This window comes from Giraffa tippelskirchi, chromosome 1 (assembly GCF_054371585.1).
Source record: "Giraffa tippelskirchi isolate mGirTip1 chromosome 1, T2T-mGirTip1v1.2.pri, whole genome shotgun sequence".
Classification (NCBI taxonomy): domain Eukaryota; kingdom Metazoa; phylum Chordata; class Mammalia; order Artiodactyla; family Giraffidae; genus Giraffa; species Giraffa tippelskirchi.
The window spans coordinates 166,939,713-166,954,119 of NC_137275.1; the positions used below are offsets into that span (position 1 = coordinate 166,939,713).

The window sequence follows — 14,407 nt, forward strand, 5'->3', positions numbered from 1 at the left end:
ACTAGTGTTGCTGCTGCCCCAGCCTATTAATTCCTTGAGGGCAGAGATTTATGGCTTGTTCATATCACATTCCCCAGGCTGGACACATCATCTGGTAGATAGAATGTGCTTAGCAAATATTGAGGAATGGATAAGTAAGAAAATGATTAATTTCTAAAAAAGGTAAAAGATTGTGCAGCATATATTGTGTGCCAGGCACTAGTCTGAACCTTTACATATACTAACTCATTTAATCATTACAACTCTGTGAATTAAGTACCATTATATCTCCATTTTGCAGATGAGGAAACTGAGTCATCAACAGTTTGAGTGCCTTATTCAAGGTCACATAGCTGGAAACTGATGGAATTAGGGCATATGATGTAAATCTATATGGTCTGGTTCTAAGATCTCTACTTTCAGCAGTTCTGATTTGGGAGAAATTAAATGCTGAACTAGTACCAGTATCAGGGCTTCCCTGGTGGCTCAGTTGGTAAAGAATCCTGTGATGCAGGAGACCTGGGTTCAATCCTAGGTCAGGAAGATCCCATGGAGAAGGAAATGACTACCTACTTGAGTATTCTTGCCTGGGAAAGCCCATGGACAAAGGAGCCTGGTAGGCTACAGTCCATGCGATCACAAGAGTCAGACATGACTTAGCACCTAAACCACCACTGGCACTCAGATGTTTGAGGGTACATGAAAACCTTAGGATATTTTCACTAATCTCTTGTAAAATTTTTGTCTGCTTTTGGCTTTTTGTTTACCAAAGAGAACTCCTAAGGCATTTTGGCAGTTTGTCAGTAAACCCTCTAAAGCAATTATGTGTCCTTCCAAGATTATTAATTTGCCAATTCTTACTCAATTCTTACTCAACTCAATTTTTACTCGTTAAATTACCAGTTTGCCAATTCTTACTCAACAACACAAGAGAAGACTCTACACATGGACATCACCAGATGGGTCAATATAGAAATCAGATTGATTATATTCTTTGCAGCCAAAGATGGAGCTCTATATAGACAGCAAAAACAAGACCGGGGGCTCATCATGAACTCCTTATTGCAAAATTAAGACCTAAATTGAAGAAAGTAGGGAAAACCACTAGACCATTTGGGTATGACCTAAATCAAATCCCTTATGATTATACAGTGGAAGTGAAAAATAGATTCAAGGGATTAGATATGATAAACAAGAGTGCCTGAAGAACTATGGACAGAGGTTCGTGACATTGTACAGGAGGCAGTGATCAAGACCATCCCCAAGAAAAAGAAATGCAAAAAGGCAAAATGGTTGTCTGAGGAGGCCTTATAAATAGCCGAGAAAAGAAGAGACACTAAAGGCAAAGGAGAAAAGGAAAGATATATCCATGTGAATGCAGAGTTTCAAAGAATAGCAGGGAGAGATAAGAAAGCCTTCCTCAGTGATCAATGCAAAGAAATAGAGAAAAACAATAGAATGGGAAAGACTAGATCTCTTCAAGAAAATTAGAGATACCAAAGGAACATTTCATGCAAAGAGGGGTGCAAGATAAAGGACAGAAATGGTATGGACCTAGCAGAAGCTATTAAGAAGAGGTGGCAAGAATACACAGAAGAACTATACAGAAAGATCTTTGTGACCCAGATAACCATGATGGGGTGATCACTGACCTAGAGCCAGACATCCTGGAATGCGAAGTTAAGTGGGCCTTAGGAAGCATCCCTATGAACAAAGCTAGTGGAGGTGATGGAATTCCAGTTGAGCTATTTCAAATCCTAAAAGATGATGCTGTTAAAGTGCTACAGTCATTATGCCAGAAAATTTGGAAAATTCAGCAGTGGCTACAAGACTGGAAAAGGTCAGTTTTCATTCCAATCCCAAAGAAAGGCAATGCCAAAGAATGCTCAAACTACTGCATAATTGCACTCATCTCACAAACTAGCAAAGTAATGCTCAAAATTCTCCAAGCCAGGCTTCAACAGTATGTGAACCATGAATTTCCAGATGTTCAAGCTGGATTTAGAAAAGGCAGAGGAACAAGAGATCAAATTGCTGACATCCGCTGGATCATCGAAAAAGCAAGAGAGTTCCAGAAAAACATCTATTTCTGCTTCATTTGCCACACCAAAGCCTTTGACTGTGTGGATCACAACAAGCTGTGGAACATTCTTAAAGAGATGGAAATACTAGACCACCTTACCTACCTCCTGAGAAATGTGTATGCAGGTCAAGAAGCAACAGTTAGAACCGGATGTGGATCAACAGACTGGTTACAAATTGGGAAAGGAGTACGTCAAAGCTGTATATTGTCACCCTGCTTATTTAACTTATATATGTAGAGTATATCATGCGAAATGCCGGGTTGGATGAAGCACAAGCTGGAATCAAGATTGCCGGGAGAAATATCAATAACGTCAGATATGCAGATGACACCACCCTTATGGCAGAAAGGGAGAACTAAAGATAAAGAGCCTCTTGATGAAAGTGAAAGAGGAGAGTGAAAAAGTTGGCTTAAAGCTCAACATTCACAAAACTAAGATCATGGCATCTGGTCCAATCACTTCATGGCAAATAGATGGGGAAACAATGCAAATAGTGACAGACTTTATTTTGGGGGGCTCCAAAATTACTGCAGATTTTGAAATTAAAAGATGCTTACTCCTTGGAAGAAAAGCTATGACCAACCTAAACAGCAGATTAAAAATCAGAGACATTACTTTGCCAACAAAGGTCCATCTAGTCAAAGCTATGGTTTTTTCCAGTAGTCATATATGGGTGTGAGAGTTGGACTATAAAGGAAGCTGAGTGCTGAAGAACTGATTCTTTTGAACTGTGGTGTTGGAGAAGACACTGGAGAGTCCCTTGTACTGCAAGGAGATCAAACCAGTCCATCCTTAAGGAAATCAGTCCTGAATACTCATTGGAAGGACTGATGCTGAAGTTGAAACTCCAATACTTTGGCCCTCCGATGTGAAGAACTGACTCATTAGAAAAAACCCTTATGCTGGGAAAGATTGAAGGCAGGAGGAGAAGGGAATGACAGAGGATGAGATGGTTGGATGGTATCACTTGATGGACATGAGTTTGAGCAAGCTCTGGGAGATGATGATGGACAGGGAGGCCTGGCGTGCTGCAGTCCATGGGCTTGCAAAGAGTCAGACATGACTGAGCGACTGAACTGAACTGACTCAATTTTTCAGAAATACTGTTATGTTGTTCTGTGTCACAGCTTGGGAACCAGGGAAGTAGGCATTGGCTTTGGGAGTGGTAAAAACTAAGCCAGTGTCAGTGCATGGCTGCCATTCTCATGCAGGAGAGGGATTTGCAAGACCAGTAGCTGGGCTTGTTCTGAATTTCTTTTGTTAGCTTCACGAGTTGGGCTTGTTGAGCTAATAAGCAGGCAGTTCAATGAAGTATACAATATACTAACCATGTGAAACCTAATGGTAGGTATATTTAGAGTTACCGCAGAGAACAGAGACAAATGAGGGAATATCAGTCACATGGAACATTTCTGATTGGACTCAGATTTTATTTTTTACATCTACTCTTTTGGACCTAGAGCTGCAATTTGACTCACTTTGGCTGCTCTGAATGTATATTCTCTAGATGGCCACCTTGATTTCTTTACATGTTTGTATCGACTTTTAAATAGGCTTTGTAAATCAAATCTTGGACTAATTGTCCTGATGTAACTAATTTAAAGATCTCCTTCCAGTCACAGATACAAAGTCTTGGGAGTTCTGTTTGGCAGAAACATATGGAACCAAAATTTTGCTTTTATTCTTTCATCCAACTCTATATGTAGTCAATCTTGATTAAAACAAAGTCCCAGAAAAACATGTCAGGCTAGTGACCTCACACCAGAATTAGAAACTGTGAAACACTTGATTTTCCAGGGCACTAGGAAGGTCTTTGTTATTAATGTGGTAGAAGAGGAACTGAAACAAAGAGGTTTTCAATTTTACCACGTATGATAGAAAAAAGTAGTCATATTAAAAGTGTATCTTCTAGCTCTGAGAACAGGTGAAGGTCCCCAAACTTCCAGTAGAAGCTGCTCTTGTTACTTCATACAGCTGTATATCAGTGACCAAATGGGATGAAGAGAAATAAATTGTGATTTAAACAAGCAGAATGAAGCATAAAGATTTTTTCCTCCTTTAAAATTAAGAAATACGACATCAAATAGCATTCTCTGGTTTCCATAAAAATACACTGGGAAAGTTGTGTTAGACCCACAGGTTTGACTAGTGAATGCTATGCTCATGAAAACACGTAATTATTCCTGTGCTCTTGTTATGAACCAATTGCAGTAGCTTGGGTGGATGAGAGGGCATTAATAGAATCCTGTTTGGCAAAAGTGACTCTCCTAGTACAACATAATCCTGTCCAGCAAAAATGACTCCCTAGTACTATATAGGCTTCCCTGGTGGCTCAGACTGTAAAGAATCTGCCTGCAGTGCAGGAGACCCAGGTTCAATTCCTAGGTTGGGAAGATCCTCTGGAGAAGGGAATGGCAACCCACTCCAGTATTCTTGCCTGGGAAATCCCACAGACAGAGGAGCCTGGTGGGCTACTAACACAAGTACTATATAAAGGATATAGAAAGAAGCAAGGACTATACGTAAAGACTGAAAGAAAAATAAAACTCATCCCTCTTTCACTGAGTACAGATTTCTTAGAACTTAATAACTGGATTTTTGTGGAGCTTAGTATTCAAAGGAAATTTTATGAATTAAGTATTGTAACAAATGTATTAGGCCAGAAGTCAGAATTGCTGAACTAGAGAAAAGGTTCTACTGCCTGTAGGATTGTGTGATCATGGGCTCATCAGGATCCACTGTGTGTCTTTCCTGCTTGTCTGTGAAGTGGGCTAGGAGATATGGTCTTCCAGAAAGGATTTTTATTTTCTTCTGTTGGGAGCTTGGAACTGTAGGGATCACCATGCATTTTGTCTGAGATTACTAAACAATCTCATTTTGTCTGAGATTACTAAATAATTTTTACTGATCGTTCCTCTTTTAGCCTAAAGTCTCTTTTTAGTCTCTTTTTTTAAACCCTTGATATATACATCCCCAGTGTCCTGCAAGAATGCTACCCAAAGAGTCTTTTCTTTTTTTTTTACTAGTACAATAATTTATTAGGTAACTTACATGGACAAAGTGCAAATGACTTGACAAAGTGAATGTTTTTCCAACCCTTTGAACTCTGGATCTCTAATTAGTGTTTTTAGGAAAGCAAAGGGTTAAGAGCAGACAGTTGCTAAATTCCAAGAAAGACAATTTCAAACACACCTACTGATATCAAAAGCTATAGTAAAACCAAAATTTCATTACAGTAATATATCCCTTTCCATTTAAAACCTGGATAGCACAGCAGGTGTGACGGGGAGATATGGTTTCAGCAGTTAACCAAATTTAATTGCTTTTGGCAGATAAATGCAAGGCTCCAACAGTTATTAACTCTTCTGAACAAACAAAGTAAAGACAAGTGGACAGTTAATTTTAGTGGAGCTTTAAAAGCCTGTGAGAAAGTTACAAAGGACTCCTTGGCCTCCAGTACACGTAATAATACTTCATTCTATGAGCTAAAGTAGAAAGCAATTTTATGGGATTAACTCAAAGTGAAGCACATGAAAAGGGCCTAAAATCATAATATATTAATCAAGATACAAAAAATTAAGTTTTCAGAGGTTTTCAGGGATGTTCGTTTATCAAGAATACCTATATGTAAAGTTAGTTGTTAACAAATTCATACAACACAACACAGTTATCCATGAATCTTCATTTTTCTTTCCCTAATACTAAAAGGAATAAATATACTATCTGCTGTTATCATTTGCTGACGACAATATCTGCTAATCAGAACATGTAATACTTTGAAAACTGTTACTACAAAATATGGAAAATCCTAGAACTATATGGTTAATACTGTTAAGTTAAAAAAAAAAGTCACACAATAAACAGAAGTATTTCTGTAACACTATAACTTTTACTAGGCAAATCCTTATAACCCACATGCTTTTGGGGGGTGTTTATCTGGTTTATTTATTTTTTATCTGGTTTGGGGGTGTTTGGGGGTGTTATCTGGTTTATTTATTTTTTAATAATTGTAGTAAATACTTCAGTAGAAAAAGTCTGAGCCTATAAAGTAACTACTGCTGCTAATTTAAAATGAAGCATTCTATTAAGAAAACCCATTGTAAAAAACTTTTATAATTCAGTATAATTCAATATAAAATTACTTAGTAAAAATGTACATAGTTCTTTGATCCCAATTCTAGAAAAGAGTAAATTTTCACTTAGGTCTTAAAATGTTTGATTCAAACACTCATTAAGAGCCAACTGCAGGATTTTTCAGACCCACTCTTAACCACTTTATAAAAAAGACCAGCACCATCTCACACTGCTGTATCATGATAAAAAAGACAAAAACCCAAAACATTATAGAAACCACAACAGTTAAACCACAACAAAACAGTTAAAGAGTCTTAGGTCTCCAAGTTAATATCTCCCCTCTAGAGTTCTGCTGGCTTCCTCTTATTTCTGAGGCAAATAAACAGAATCTTATAGCTGCCACTTTGTTCCAAATACAAGTTTCCTAATAAAGTAAATTTCTACAGGATTGGTTTAGTAAAGTAAAATCTTTCCTTCAATTCAGAATCTTTTCTTGAAACTAAATTAAAAAAAAAAAAAAGGAAATTACTAGGGAAACCCAAGGCATGACCCCATTCTCTGACTCTCTTAGGCATCCTGTACAGTCCACTACAGGATGGAGAGTGGGCTTGTCCAAAACACCTCATCCTACTAGTTATGGTGACCTACATTTTTCCAATAACGTGCAGGCACATTACATGGCTCAGGATGGTAACAGAATGGATTAAGCAATTTGTACAGTTCTAAAAAGCACTATCAAGCCCCATCAAAGACAAACTAAAATGGTTAGATACATGTGAACAACCCAATGATTTCTGAGATGAATGAGTTAGGACTCAACAGACATGATCCTTATGATGAAATCAGGCCTTCTGGAAGGGAATGAGTTGTGGTTTGCAAGAACTCAAAGATATTTTGGATCCACTGTAAAGCTTGCTAAAAACACGAAATTCTTTCCTAGGAGGCCTAAAGAAGTTGTGCCGTATTTAAAAATCACTGTCAATTTTACTGGGATTTAGAATAAGTATTTACAACTTTTTTTGCAATAAACAGCATTTAGATCTCACTTGTCAGGAAAATATTTTCTCATTATTAAAAAAGAAAAGTGTAAACTTGTTTCTTCTGTTACCTGTTTCAAACATTTAACATAAACCTCTTCAGAAATTTCATAGCATAAAAATAAATAAACATGCAAAACTCTTTAAGAACAACTTTACATTCTTTGAGGAGAAAAAAAAAAAACCAAACGGGAAAGCAAAGTATATATGTAATCAAGAGTCAGAGCTCAAGTCTGAATTTAGCCAATAAAGGCAGATGATCCGAAGAGTTATTTTCATTTGGAAGTCCATTAACAGTCCATAAGTCTTGTTCTGTAAGAAGTGACAGTCTGGCTAGAGGTTTCAAGCCACCAACCAAAGCAACTTCAGCTCCTGGCTGCTCAGCAACACCTTCCTTTTCAGCAGAATAGAAAATATAATCCACAGTTATGGCACTTCAGGAATGACAGGTGGTCACTTCTGGGATTCCAGTGTCAGGAAAATAATGTGAATAAACAGATGACAAGCTGAAATGGTGCTGTAAATGAAGATAACTAGAGTCAGCAAATGTCTACTGTTGCTTTCCAGAACTCACTTTTCAGCTGTTACTAGGACCTCTGTTTTGTCCAGCTCTGTTTGTGTCAGATCACCGTCTGGCTTTTCTGCTTTTGGTACCTGCTGTACCTCATACACACAGTTCTGTGAGATACCTAGGTTTGGGGGCCAAATTGGAATAGATAAAATTCTTTGTCCCCGTGAAGACTGTTCCTGGCCAGATGCCTTTCCTATGGCAAGTCCTTCATAATTCAATTTTCCTTCCTTAATAAAACTATAGAGTGGAGAACCAGGAACAGAATTAAAGTCCCCACACATAACAATGGGGCAGAAGCTGCTGTCTTTCTGATGAGCAACACTGGAAATCTCTGCAAGAAGCATTGCCAATTGGGTCAGTTTAATGTCACCTCGCCTTGGGTTATACAACAGATGTGTGTTAGCTACACAGATAGCAGGGGAGGCAGTGCTTGGAATCTTGGGCTGCAAGGGCAACACTAATCCAACATTGTCTGTCCAATAGAGGAACATCATGGCGGTAGAATTCCACTGGGTTCACTAATAAGAGTGAAAATTTGGAATGTTGGAAGCAAATGGCACAGCCATCAGATTTCCTTCCTATCCGCATCTTGTATTCACAGTAATAACCCAATGATTCCAAACTTGGCCTGACCTTGGTTCCATAATGATCTTCTTGAACTTCTTGCAAACAAAGTACATCTGCATCAAAGTGTTTAATTCCTTTCAGAATATTGGGAAACCTAAAACTCCAGGGCACACTGGCCACCAGCAGTGCTTATAAAGGTGTGAATTGTCTTTCAGTAAATCTTGTGAAAATATAAGACATCACTGAAAAGTCAAACTTGTTCTCACTGTCTTCACATATAGGGTCAACATTTTCGTCTCCTAGGATCTTCGTTTTTTCTTTATTATGGTTACATATATATTCCCAATGCCGTTGTGTTGTGCCAGCCTCTCCCCACCACACAGCGGCTGTAGCCCCTCCTCACACAGCGCCACGCTTCCATCTTTCCACTCCGCGGCCTCCCTAAAGAGTCTTATATAGCATCGAGTTGTTTTTACCTTTAGAGTATCTCATCCCCGTTATTTATGGAAGCAGAAATCACTGGCATTGTGGAATGCTCAGTCTATGTCAGGCATTCATTTGAGCATTTTACTCATGTTATCTCACTTAATGACAATAAAAACTTTATGTGTGTATGTGCTCAGTCGTGTCTGACTCTTTGCGACCCCATGGATCATAGCCCACCAGGCTCCTCTGTCCATGGAATTTTCCAGGCAAGAATACTGGAGTGGGTTGCCATTTCCTTCTCCAACTTTATGAGGAATTTTATGAGGAACAACTTTATGAGGAAGGTAATATTTTTATTCCTATTTTATGAGTGAGGATACAAGGGTCTAATGAGATTAAGTAATGATTTGCCAATGTTACACATGTGACAAATGCTTGAACTGGGATTTTGAAAGATATGGCAAAAAAAAAAAAATCCATGAACATGATAAATTCCAAATTTACAAAAGGATATATGTAGTGGCTAGCAAATCTTGTTTCTGTTCCTATCTTCCTATCTCCTAGGCATGACAGTGTCCCTCCCAAAAGACAAGCACTATTACTAAACTATTACTGGTTTCTTATGTATTTTTCTAGAGATTGTGTAGGACATACAGAATCTAATATATATATTTTGTGTATTCAGATACTCAAATATTTTTACATAATCACTTCCCCCACAAATGGTGGTACACTAAATGCACTGTTTAATGCTTTGCTGCATAATGTCAGCCCTTCATATGTTCAGGTTCTCATCCAGAGATACACAGCATCAACTCTGGGACTTGAGCACCTCTAGAGTTTGGTACCCTTGAGAGTCCTGGAACCAATACCTGTGGATACTGAAGGATGACTCTTGGACATCCTTCCATACCAGTACATAAAGCTTTGCCTCATTTGCTCACTTTCCCACAATTTTCCATTGCAGAGATGGGCCAGAATTTATTTAACCATTCCCTATGAATGAGGATGTAAATTATTTCATCTGTTTCGCTATTACAAACAGCATGGTGCTGGGATGTGAACTCAGATAAGCCGACTCCTGATCCTTCTTTGCCAGCCTTTTCATTTGCTTTCTAGTAATGAGTTTCCTCTATGCTGCAAATGATGATGAAAGACATTTTGAAGGAGGGGAGTGATATGTTACCAGTGCTCTGTTGTTGAAAAAGCACTCTTGCAGCAGCAGGGAGTCTGGATGGAGAGGAATTTGGAAGCGAGAGGATTCTTTTTTCAATAGTTAACACTATCTTCCCCTTCCCTGTTTACCATGTGGACAATGTGGTCTCATAATTCTTCCATCTGCAGGCACCTCCATACACCTTCCACTCCAGCCATCTGAATGGCCTCACCTGGAATCTTTGCAGCTCTGACCACAAGCTCCCCCTTGCCTCGTTCCCAGCCCTCAATTTTCATGGGACTAGGCCTTACCCTGTTCTCCTTTGTCTGGATTTGATAGAAAAAAATACAACTAACAAAGCCAGAAAGTAACATTTCTTGAATTCTTACTCCATGCCTGGCACTTATCGTTTATTACCTCATTCAGTCTTCTGAAGAGTTATTAGTTTAATTGTAAAAGTGAGAAATTGAGCCTTAGAAAAGTTAAGTAACTTGTCCAAGGGTTTTCAGATAGTAAGAAGCAGAGCTCAGATGCAAACCCAGGTCTTCATGGTTCCTGAGCCTGCACTCTCAGCCCTCAGAAGATGCTCCCTATGGTTTTTCAGAGGAGTGGGTGCCCTTCAAGCCCCTGTACTGGGTTAGGGTGAGGGTTAGAGTTAAGGCTGGAGCTAGGGATCATCTTAGAATCATCCCTCTGTCTCTGATGCCCAGGCTGGATGTGGCCTGCCCCAGGCTGTTTTGGGATTGCTGGTGCCTGGGTCGGGGTGGGGGAAGTAGGGGAGTGGGGACTGGCTCAAGCTCAGCCCTGTCCAGTTACTTTGTATTCATATTGTCAGTTTCATGTTTAAGGATAGGCCTTTATCAGCCACTCTCTCTATTTTGGAACTTCCTCCCTCTTTTTTCTTCTTGTTCTGCTTCGTTTCTTCCAACCTTTCTGCAGACATTTATTTGAGCTTTTTTTGTGTCTAGCACTTTGGTGTCAGAAATACCAAGGACGAAGAGCATTACTGTTAAGCACTTATCTTAGCTATCTATGGTGTTACCATGGTCTTGGTGGCTTAAAACAAGACACATTGATTCTCTTACATTTCTGAAAGTCAGAAGTCAGAAATCAGTTCCCCTGGGCCAAAATTAAGGTGTTAACAAGACCCTGCTTCCTCTGGAAGTTCTAAGGGAGAATCTGTTTCCTTGTATTTTCCAGTTTCTAGAGCTACATTTCTTGCATCCTTGATTCCTGGGCCTTTCCTCCATCTTCAAAGCCAGCATCTCGCTCCAGCGATCACATTGCCTTCTGCTTCTTTGTCAAATCTCCCCCTCCCTCTGTCCACTAAGGATACTTGTAATTGCATTTAGGACCCACCCCGGTCATCCAGAATAACCTTCCCATACCAAGATCCTTAATATAGCCTCATCGGCAAAATCCATATAAGGTAGCATTCACAGGTTCTAGAGATTAGGAACTGGATATTTTTGGTGGCCATTATTCAGCCTACCACAATGTTATTGGCAAACGCTTACAAACAATGCTAAACAGCAATTTATTTAGCTTGAGGGATCAGGTCAGAAAAGTCACCTGAGGAAGTGGCTAACCCTTTAGCTGAATTCTTAAATTGTAGATAGGAGTGAGCATCCATTCATTACTCTCCAGGCCTGTCTCCTTGACTTTACCTTTTCCAATTCCTTTCCTGACTCCTCTCACCTTTCTAGACTTTAAAATTTTTAAAAATATTTATATTTATTTATTCGGCTGCACTGGGTCTTAGTTAGGGCACGCAAAAGCTTAGTCTGTGAGATCTAATTCCCTGATTAGGAATCAAACATGGGCGCCCTGCATTGGGAGTATGGAGTCTTAGCCACTGGATCTCTAGGGAAGTCCCTAGACTTTTAAAATCAGCCACAAATCCCCAGGCTTCCCCTGTCTGTCCTTCACATTCCATCTCCTCTTCCCCAGATGTATCAGTCTCTTGCATGGGGTTGACATTCACCTCTGCACAGATGACTCCAATATCCATCTGCAGACCTGCCTGCCCCTAGAGTTTTAGTCCTCTGCCGATATCTGCTGTTGGAGAGTTCTGTCTGCAAATCCTGCTCCCCGAAGTCATCTCTCCTCTACACCTCCAAACCAACATCTCCTAGGGCTCTAATGGCTCTCTCCTTTTGTCCTCATTCTCTCATTCAGAGACTTAGTACTTGTACGTATCCTCACTGTTCCTTCTAGATTCAGTGCACTACCAATTTGTGCAGGTCCTTAGCATTCTGCTCCCTTGGTTCTTCTTTTCTCTCTCTTCTCCTCTCTGCACAGGTCATTGCCTCCACCCAGATGAACCATTCAAATGGTTGGCTAAGGAAGAGATTTCCTATCTCTAAATTCTCCTCCTAACTTGCCTTACAACCACTGCTCCGTTAATTTTTATGTGTGACTCTTGTTAAAAAGCTTCTAGAAAAAAAATTGTAAGCTCCTTCATGTGACACTTCAAACCAGGCCCTACATCACATGTATTTGTTCATCCATCAAATCTTCAGTAGCATTTCTCACATGCTGAGACTATGCCAGGAAGTGGAGGTATGATAATAAGTAAAAATAGACACCTCTACCTTTGTGGAACTTGTCATCTAATGGTTAAGACAGATATGAATAAAATAATAATTATGAATATGTATGAAATTGCAACTGTTGTAAAACAATAGCTCAGACTTATCTAATGTCTGTGATGTGTCTGTCATCAATCTAAGTATTTTACCTATGTTGTTTCATTGAATTTTCACATATTCAGAACTATTATCCCCACATTATAGATGGCAACACAGGCACAGAGAATTTAAGTAACTTGTCCAAATTCACACAACCAGAAAAGATTGAAGGCAGGCAGCCTGGTTCTGGATTTATGCCTTTAATAACCACGATGTTGGATTTTCCTAAAGAATAGGTGCCTAGTGCTTTGAGAATCGTTAATTGCGGGTGGGGATATATATGAGGGGGAGTTGTAAAAAGAATCTGAGCTCACTGGGAAAGGCTTCTTCAGGAAGAACAGCTAAACTGAAATAGAAGAAATTAGTTGGGATTAATTCGGCAAGAGGAAAGGAAAGATATTGCATGTAGAGCAGGGGAAGGCCCAGTGGTAGGGAGAGCAGGGTGCTTACAGAGTCTGAAATGGGACTAGCGTGGGGAACCAGTGTGGTAGAGCAGAGAGAGATGGGGAAGGAGGAACAGAGAGCGGGATCTGGCTGAGGTGGGATTAGGCTGGGAGGCAGGGAGATGTCAACCCCACTGTAGACCATGTTTTGAATAGTTTTCTTGACTCTAAAAGCAGTGGGAAACTATTGAGGTTTTAATAGTTTCCCAGGGGGTAAGAGCGATGTGACAAAATTTCTGGATAGCACTCTAAATGGATGTGGTCTCATTCTCTAGAACAACAACTCTGGAAAGAGACTTGGTTCAGGAATAAGATCATGGACTTTGTTTTGGATATGTTGACTTTGAAGTGCTTTTTGAGAAGTACTAATGAGATATCAAGGACAATGTCAGATGTTGGAACCTGGAGTCCATTTAGAAGACGTCTGGGCTGGACCTTTAAGTTTGGGTGAGCAGATGGTACCACGTTGAAGGAAATAGAAGGGCTCAACCTTATTTCATTGATCGTTTTTGACAAAGAGATGAATTTGTTGAAGGAATTCTTTCCTGCTAAAGAGCACTTTAAGATCTATTTGTGAGGTCGGTGTTAGTCTTTTGCAGCAGATTTGAATGTGGGTTGATAATCAGCCAGAGTGGGAGGAATTATTTTTAGATTCCTTCTCTACTTTCTACTTTTTACAACAGAATACTATTGGTAATCATTTACCCTTCAATGATAGAAACTACTTTTTTGAAATTGTCGTTTGAGTATATTAAAAAGAGATAGGGAGGAAAAAAGAAACAGAAAAGAAACAAAACTCTGTGAGCAGGCTTCTTTAGACTACAATACACCCTCATTGTTCAGATCAAAATAGATTGTATTTGTTAGCTATTGCTGCATAACAAATTATCCCCCAAATTTAGGGGCTTAAAACACCAACTTACTCTCTTACAGTTTTTTGGGGTCAGGGATGCAGGAGCAGTTTAAGCTCAGGATCTCTCATGAAGTCTCAGTCAAGATGCTGACCAGGGCTGCTGGCTTGATTGGAGCTGAGGGATCCACTTCCAAGGTTCAAGTTCATTCACATGACAGTGAGCTGGTGCTTACAGTTGTGGATAGAAATCTGTGGTTTCCCCCATGAGAGCTTCTCCAGAGCTTCTTCATATCCTCAGGGCAAAACTGGAGGCATCCCCCATTACAATAATTCAGGAGTGCAAGAGCCAATGGAAGCTGTCCTTTTTATCAGTTTGAGAAGTCACATAGCATCATGAATCCTTTGTTCCAAGGACATTACTAAGTTTGGTGAACCTCAAGGCACCTCTTGAAGAGAGGAATGTGTAAGAATTTGTGGATGTATTTAAAGTCACCACAGGGCTGTTTAGAAGCTGAGCTCTGGATGGA

General features: G+C 39.6%; 1 protein-coding gene, 2 long non-coding RNA genes and 1 pseudogene across 20 annotated transcripts in view; 2 read left to right on the forward strand and 2 right to left on the reverse strand.

Moving 5' to 3' along the window:
* Positions 1 to 14,407, forward strand: part of GDA (guanine deaminase) — a 104,917-nt gene that overhangs the window by 24,027 nt on the left and 66,483 nt on the right. The gene's annotated exons all lie outside the window — the stretch shown is intronic.
* On the forward strand, positions 118 to 6,395 carry LOC145511832 (uncharacterized). Its single transcript, XR_014058212.1, has 2 exons — positions 118 to 556; positions 4,492 to 6,395. It is a non-coding gene; the product is annotated as an uncharacterized LOC145511832 (long non-coding RNA).
* LOC145511796 (uncharacterized) overlaps positions 5,070 to 14,407 on the reverse strand; it is a 136,805-nt gene continuing 127,467 nt past the window's right edge. Inside the window, exon 6 of the long non-coding RNA XR_014058196.1 lies at positions 5,070 to 7,691. This is a non-coding gene — a long non-coding RNA (uncharacterized LOC145511796). The remainder of the gene's footprint in view (positions 7,692 to 14,407) is intronic.
* On the reverse strand, positions 7,102 to 8,536 carry LOC145539627 (RNA 2',3'-cyclic phosphatase ANGEL2 pseudogene; annotated as a pseudogene). The gene is made up of 2 exons (XR_014077879.1): positions 7,749 to 8,536; positions 7,102 to 7,707 (listed from the first exon to the last, which is right to left on the reverse strand). The product of XR_014077879.1 is annotated as an RNA 2',3'-cyclic phosphatase ANGEL2 pseudogene (transcript).